Consider the following 7,500-nt stretch of genomic DNA (forward strand, 5'->3'; position numbering starts at 1 on the left):
ATCTCCCTGCTAGAGGATTCCAGGGAACTCGAACGCTCATGCAGAAAAGAAAACTCTTCCCCGATCTCCCGACGGCGTCTCCGGGTCATTTTGGGTTACCCCGACGAGCATCTCTAAAAGAGGGGCCCGACTTATATCGGTTCCGCTGCCGGGTTCCGGAATAGGAACCGGATTCCCTTTCGCCCAACGGGGGCCAGCACAAAGTGCATCATGCTATGACGGCCCCCATCAACATCGGATTTCTCCTAGGGCTTAGGATCGACTGACTCGTGTGCAACGGCTGTTCACACGAAACCCTTCTCCGCGTCAGCCCTCCAGGGCCTCGCTGGAGTATTTGCTACTACCACCAAGATCTGCACCGACGGCGGCTCCAGGCAGGCTCACGCCCAGACCCTTCTGCGCCCACCGCCGCGACCCTCCTACTCGTCAGGGCTTCGCGGCCGGCCGCGAGGACCGGCCATGACTGCCAGACTGACGGCCGAGTATAGGCACGACGCTTCAGCGCCATCCATTTTCAGGGCTAGTTGCTTCGGCAGGTGAGTTGTTACACACTCCTTAGCGGATTCCGACTTCCATGGCCACCGTCCTGCTGTCTTAAGCAACCAACGCCTTTCATGGTTTCCCATGAGCGTCGATTCGGGCGCCTTAACTCGGCGTTTGGTTCATCCCACAGCGCCAGTTCTGCTTACCAAAAGTGGCCCACTTGGCACTCCGATCCGAGTCGTTTGCTCGCGGCTTCAGCATATCAAGCAAGCCGGAGATCTCACCCATTTAAAGTTTGAGAATAGGTTGAGGTCGTTTCGGCCCCAAGGCCTCTAATCATTCGCTTTACCGGATGAGACTCGTACGAGCACCAGCTATCCTGAGGGAAACTTCGGAGGGAACCAGCTACTAGATGGTTCGATTAGTCTTTCGCCCCTATACCCAGCTCCGACGATCGATTTGCACGTCAGAATCGCTACGGACCTCCATCAGGGTTTCCCCTGACTTCGTCCTGGCCAGGCATAGTTCACCATCTTTCGGGTCCCAACGTGTACGCTCTAGGTGCGCCTCACCTCGCAATGAGGACGAGACGCCCCGGGAGTGCGGAGGCCGCCGCCCCGTGAAGGGCGGGGAAGCCCCATCCTCCCTCGGCCCGCGCAAGGCGAGACCTTCACTTTCATTACGCCTTTAGGTTTCGTACAGCCCAATGACTCGCGCACATGTTAGACTCCTTGGTCCGTGTTTCAAGACGGGTCGTGAAATTGTCCAAAGCTGAAGCGCCGCTGACGGGAGCGATTATTCCGCCCGAGAGCATCCCGAGCCAACAGCGGCGCGGGTCCGGGGCCGGGCCAGGTAGGTCCGTCATCCGGGAAGAACCGCGCGCGCTTGCCGAGAGCCCGAGCGCCCAAAGGGGCGAATCGACTCCTCCAGATATACCGCCGAGCAGCCAGCCAGGACACCGGGGCTCTGCCCAACAGACGCGAACCGAGGCCCGCGGAAGGACAGGCTGCGCACCCGGGCCGTAGGCCGGCACCCAGCGGGTCGCGACGTCCTACTAGGGGAGAAGTGCGGCCCACCGCACACCGGAACGGCCCCACCCCGCGGCGAGTGGAAAGGCAACCGGACACGACCCCGCCGCGGATTGCTCCGCGCGGGCGGCCGGCCCCATCTGCCGAGGGCGGGGGCCAGTGGCCGGATGGGCGTGAATCTCACCCGTTCGACCTTTCGGACTTCTCACGTTTACCCCAGAACGGTTTCACGTACTTTTGAACTCTCTCTTCAAAGTTCTTTTCAACTTTCCCTCACGGTACTTGTTCGCTATCGGTCTCGTGGTCATATTTAGTCTCAGATGGAGTTTACCACCCACTTGGAGCTGCACTCTCAAGCAACCCGACTCGAAGGAGAGGTCCCGCCGACGCTCGCACCGGCCGCTACGGGCCTGGCACCCTCTACGGGCCGTGGCCTCATTCAAGTTGGACTTGGGCTCGGCGCGAGGCGTCGGGGTAGTGGACCCTCCCAAACACCACATGCCACGACAGGCGGCAGCCTGCGGGGTTCGGTGCTGGACTCTTCCCTGTTCGCTCGCCGCTACTGGGGGAATCCTTGTTAGTTTCTTTTCCTCCGCTTAGTAATATGCTTAAATTCAGCGGGTAGTCTCGCCTGCTCTGAGGTCGTTGTACGAGGTGTCGCACGCCACACCGCCAGCCGGCTGTGCACGCTACCGAGAAAGTACCGGTATGCGAACCGCCAGGCGACGGGCGCGCATCGCACGTTTAAGGAGACGCGGCCGGCCACACAGGCGACCACGACACTCCCACGTCTCCGAAGCGGGACAAACGCCGCGCGCTTCAGTATACGTAGCCGACCCTCAGCCAGACGTGGCCCGGGAACGGAATCCATGGACCGCAATGTGCGTTCGAAACGTCGATGTTCATGTGTCCTGCAGTTCACATGTCGACGCGCAATTTGCTGCGTTCTTCATCGACCCACGAGCCGAGTGATCCACCGTCCTGGGTGATCTTTTCCTTTTCAGTCTCCCACTGTCTCTTTCAAGACAGTAGCATTTGCGGGGCTGAGGCGTCTGACGGCCCCTGTTCCACTATTTTTTTGTGTCCAACGGCCTCACAGCCGATGGGCGTCGTACGGCTCCACACTGGAGCGGACAGGCACTCGGGCGAACGTCATTCAAAACCGGCGCCAGGCGCCAGGTACCGCAGGCCAGCCGCTCCAGGGCTTCAGCGCTCGTACCACACAACAACAACAACAACACTTCCGCTAGTTTTGAGAGGCACGCGTGGTTCCGCACGCGGCGCACGGCCACTGCCGTACAGGTAGCGTGTTGCGCGACACGACACGCACATCGAAAGACATGCAGTCTAGTCGGTAATGATCCTTCCGCAGGTTCACCTACGGAAACCTTGTTACGACTTTTACTTCCTCTAAATGATCAAGTTTGGTCATCTTTCCGGTAGCATCGGCAACGACAGAGTCGATGCCGCGTACCAGTCCGAAGACCTCACTAAATCATTCAATCGGTAGTAGCGACGGGCGGTGTGTACAAAGGGCAGGGACGTAATCAACGCGAGCTTATGACTCGCGCTTACTGGGAATTCCTCGTTCATGGGGAACAATTGCAAGCCCCAATCCCTAGCACGAAGGAGGTTCAGCGGGTTACCCCGACCTTTCGGCCTAGGAAGACACGCTGATTCCTTCAGTGTAGCGCGCGTGCGGCCCAGAACATCTAAGGGCATCACAGACCTGTTATTGCTCAATCTCGTGCGGCTAGAAGCCGCCTGTCCCTCTAAGAAGAAAAGTAATCGCTGACAGCACGAAGGGTGTCACGCGACTAGTTAGCAGGCTAGAGTCTCGTTCGTTATCGGAATTAACCAGACAAATCGCTCCACCAACTAAGAACGGCCATGCACCACCACCCACCGAATCAAGAAAGAGCTATCAATCTGTCAATCCTTCCGGTGTCCGGGCCTGGTGAGGTTTCCCGTGTTGAGTCAAATTAAGCCGCAGGCTCCACTCCTGGTGGTGCCCTTCCGTCAATTCCTTTAAGTTTCAGCTTTGCAACCATACTTCCCCCGGAACCCAAAAGCTTTGGTTTCCCGGAGGCTGCCCGCCGAGTCATCGGAGGAACTGCGGCGGATCGCTGGCTGGCATCGTTTATGGTTAGAACTAGGGCGGTATCTGATCGCCTTCGAACCTCTAACTTTCGTTCTTGATTAATGAAAACATACTTGGCAAATGCTTTCGCTTCTGTTCGTCTTGCGACGATCCAAGAATTTCACCTCTAACGTCGCAATACGAATGCCCCCGCCTGTCCCTATTAATCATTACCTCGGGTTCCGAAAACCAACAAAATAGAACCGAGGTCCTATTCCATTATTCCATGCACACAGTATTCAGGCGGGCTTGCCTGCTTTAAGCACTCTAATTTGTTCAAAGTAAACGTGCCGGCCCACCGAGACACTCAACAAAGAGCACCCTGGTAGGATTTAAACGGGGTCCGCCTCGGGACGCGAAAGCACCCCTTCGGCTCGCCCCACCGGCAGGACGTCCCACGATACATGCCAGTTAAACACCGACGGGCGGTGAACCAACAGCGTGGGACACAAATCCAACTACGAGCTTTTTAACCGCAATAACTTTAATATACGCTATTGGAGCTGGAATTACCGCGGCTGCTGGCACCAGACTTGCCCTCCAATAGATACTCGTTAAAGGATTTAAAGTGTACTCATTCCGATTACGGGGCCTCGGATGAGTCCCGTATCGTTATTTTTCGTCACTACCTCCCCGTGCCGGGAGTGGGTAATTTGCGCGCCTGCTGCCTTCCTTGGATGTGGTAGCCGTTTCTCAGGCTCCCTCTCCGGAATCGAACCCTGATTCCCCGTTACCCGTTACAACCATGGTAGGCGCAGAACCTACCATCGACAGTTGATAAGGCAGACATTTGAAAGATGCGTCGCCGGTACGAGGACCGTGCGATCAGCCCAAAGTTATTCAGAGTCACCAAGGCAAACGGACCAGACAAGCCAATCCGATTGGTTTTGATCTAATAAAAGCGTCCCTTCCATCTCTGGTCGGGACTCTGTTTGCATGTATTAGCTCTAGAATTACCACAGTTATCCAAGTAACGTGGGTACGATCTAAGGAACCATAACTGATTTAATGAGCCATTCGCGGTTTCACCTTAATGCGGCTTGTACTGAGACATGCATGGCTTAATCTTTGAGACAAGCATATGACTACTGGCAGGATCAACCAGGGAGCTGCGTCAACTAGAGCTGAGCAGCCGGCCGCCCGGGAGTGTGTCCCGGGGGCCCGCGCGAACACGCAAGCGTCCGCTCAATTATTCTGCAAACAGGAGGAGGCCGAGCTCCCCTGCACGATACACCTCGAAACCCTCTCAGGTCCCGGCGGCGCGCAGCGCCGTCCTAGGTACTTGGTCGGTTTCGAGAGAGGCGCAATCACCCGGAGTTAGGCGAGTAGACGGTTTTAGTGCGAACACCCTTGCTCCCAACTGAGCTTGCCGCTGCCGACAGAGGCCCGGGAGCGTGCTGTCGTGGCATTGCCGGCGGGAGACAACACGCGCCACCTATGGTGACCGGCAGCTCCAACGCCAGCGCCACACAAGGGCAAAGCCCCACTTGGGTGCAGAAGCGAACTCTCCCAGCACAGCGCACGCGCCAACACGTCCGCACAACTGCGATACAAACCACCTGCGAGAACCGCTGGGGCGACCGAGCAGCAGACGGCGTCGCGGGGCCGAGTGCCAGGCGGCGGCGCATCCTCAACGCACACAGTCCTCAATCAGACCAGCACACTGCAGATGTCCACCGCGCTTCGCACCGGGCTCGGCTGAACCAACTTTGGCCGCCAGGCGCCGCGTGCAGGGTGCGCCGCAGCGTAGCTGCGCCGCCTGCCGGGCCCGTCGGCTGGCGCTCCTGCCACTCGGCGCCCCCCACCAGCCGCCTGTTGCGAGTGCGCCCACGCAGCGCGCGGCCAACACGCCGGGCGGCCCCCCTTCACCGGCCGGGAACAGTCCCACCAAGCCACCGCCGCGTATCGCTTCATACCCACATGGGCCTAGTCACGTGTGTGGATGTGGCGGGTACCGCTGAAACAACCGGTTAATAGCTGTACCGATCGTCGCCATCACAGATTCACCTCCAGCGTGAACAACCGCTCAACAACGGATTTCCAGTTCATTTGCGTATCTTGGGCAGTAAACGTAGATGTCCACCTACATTTGCGAATTCAACAATTCTTGCATGCCAGGATGTCATGTGTCACGACACGCTACATCAGACCACATACACACTGCGACATGTGCAGAAGAGAACACGTGGAAGGTGGCCCGCGCACGTATGCGATGTCCCTTCCGCGATCCACTGTCAACCGGCATCTGCGGCATGTCCCAGATATGGAACGCGGTCCACCAGGGTAGCACTTTGTGTGAGGCAATACGACAAAGTCGGAATACACGCGTCACTACATCAGACGGCTCACGCTGACCTGACCTGACTCACCGCACCACCACCCCCAGCGACCCAGGGTGACATACAATGCGTTCGTACGTTCCTCCCACACGCCTCTACGGCGTACCACAGTGCAACCTAGCTGTTATTGGGAGACGAGACAAGTAGCATCGAGCACAACATATGGAAATTGAGATTCGACACCGTTGGGCACAGCCAGCGTACGGTCACACGTATCACACTACTTCACTCTGTACGTAACGACCGATGATCGGTACAGCGTGTGGGTTACGCGTACGACATCAGCGGACAATGGACACAGACCATACCACGACGTACACTGAGGGCGTCGACATCTGAATGCAACTGAACAGCTGCGAGGCTCATTTAACACTCAAACGCCAGACCGACCAGCTTGAGAGGACAGAGACACAAAGAGGGGGACAGAGGGAGGGGGGGGGGCGATATAGCCCTATTGCAGTACAATTGACAGTGGATAGCGGGAATATGTGGAAAGTAAGCAACACTCGCAAGACATCTACATGAGGATAACAACGACACCAGAGATTCCGAGCAGTGAACTATGTTAGGCAAAGGGACAACGTGGGTTAGGTTAAGGGACAACGTGGGTTAGGTTAAGGGACAACGTGGGTTAGGTTAAGGGACAACGTGGGTTAGGTTAAGGGACAACGTGGGTTAGGTTAAGGGACAACGTGGGTTAGGTTAAGGGACAACGTGGGTTAGGTTAAGGGACAACGTGGGTTAGGTTAAGGGACAACGTGGGTTAGGTTAAGGGACAACGTGGGTTAGGTTAAGGGACAACGTGGGTTAGGTTAAGGGACAACGTGGGTTAGGTTAAGGGACAACGTGGGTTAGGTTAAGGGACAACGTGGGTTAGGTTAAGGGACAACGTGGGTTAGGTTAAGGGACAACGTGGGTTAGGTTAAGGGACAACGTGGGTTAGGTTAAGGGACAACGTGGGTTAGGTTAAGGGACAACGTGAGTTAGGTTAAGGGACAACGTGAGTTAGGTTAAGGGACAATGTGAGTTAGGTTAAGGGACAACGTGAGTTAGGTTAAGGGACAACGTGAGTTAGGTTAAGGGACAACGTGAGTTAGGTTAAGGGACAACGTGAGTTAGGTTAAGGGACAACGTGAGTTAGGTTAAGGGACAACGTGAGTTAGGTTAAGGGACAACGTGAGTTAGGTTAAGGGACAACTTGAGTTAGGTTAAGGGACAACTTGAGTTAGGTTAAGGGACAACTTGAGTTAGGTTAAGGGACAACTTGAGTTAGGTTAAGGGACAACTTGAGTTAGGTTAAGGGACAACTTGAGTTAGGTTAAGGGACAACTTGAGTTAGGTTAAGGGATAATGTGGTACAACCACAGTTAGGTTAAGCGATAATGTGGTACAACCACAGTTAGGTTAAGGGATAATGTGGTACAACCACAGTTAGGTTAAGCGATAATGTGGTACAACCACAGTTAGGTTAAGCGATAATGTGGTACAACCACAGTTAGGTTAAGCGATA

General features: G+C 56.1%; 2 non-coding genes and 1 pseudogene across 2 annotated transcripts; all 3 read right to left on the reverse strand.

Annotated features, from left to right (window-relative positions):
* The window catches only part of LOC126313603 (large subunit ribosomal RNA), a 4,759-nt pseudogene extending 2,603 nt beyond the window's left edge, over positions 1-2,156 (reverse strand).
* A 188-nt stretch (positions 2,157-2,344) lies between these two features.
* On the reverse strand, positions 2,345-2,499 carry LOC126313477 (5.8S ribosomal RNA). Its single transcript, XR_007555167.1, has one exon. It is a non-coding gene; the product is annotated as a 5.8S ribosomal RNA (ribosomal RNA).
* Positions 2,500-2,866: 367 nt separating this feature from the next.
* LOC126313491 (small subunit ribosomal RNA) lies at positions 2,867-4,759 on the reverse strand. The gene has a single exon (XR_007555179.1). It is a non-coding gene; the product is annotated as a small subunit ribosomal RNA (ribosomal RNA).
* Positions 4,760-7,500: the final 2,741 nt, after the last annotated feature.

This window comes from Schistocerca gregaria, unplaced genomic scaffold (genome assembly GCF_023897955.1).
Source record: "Schistocerca gregaria isolate iqSchGreg1 unplaced genomic scaffold, iqSchGreg1.2 ptg000483l, whole genome shotgun sequence".
NCBI classification, from domain to species: domain Eukaryota; kingdom Metazoa; phylum Arthropoda; class Insecta; order Orthoptera; family Acrididae; genus Schistocerca; species Schistocerca gregaria.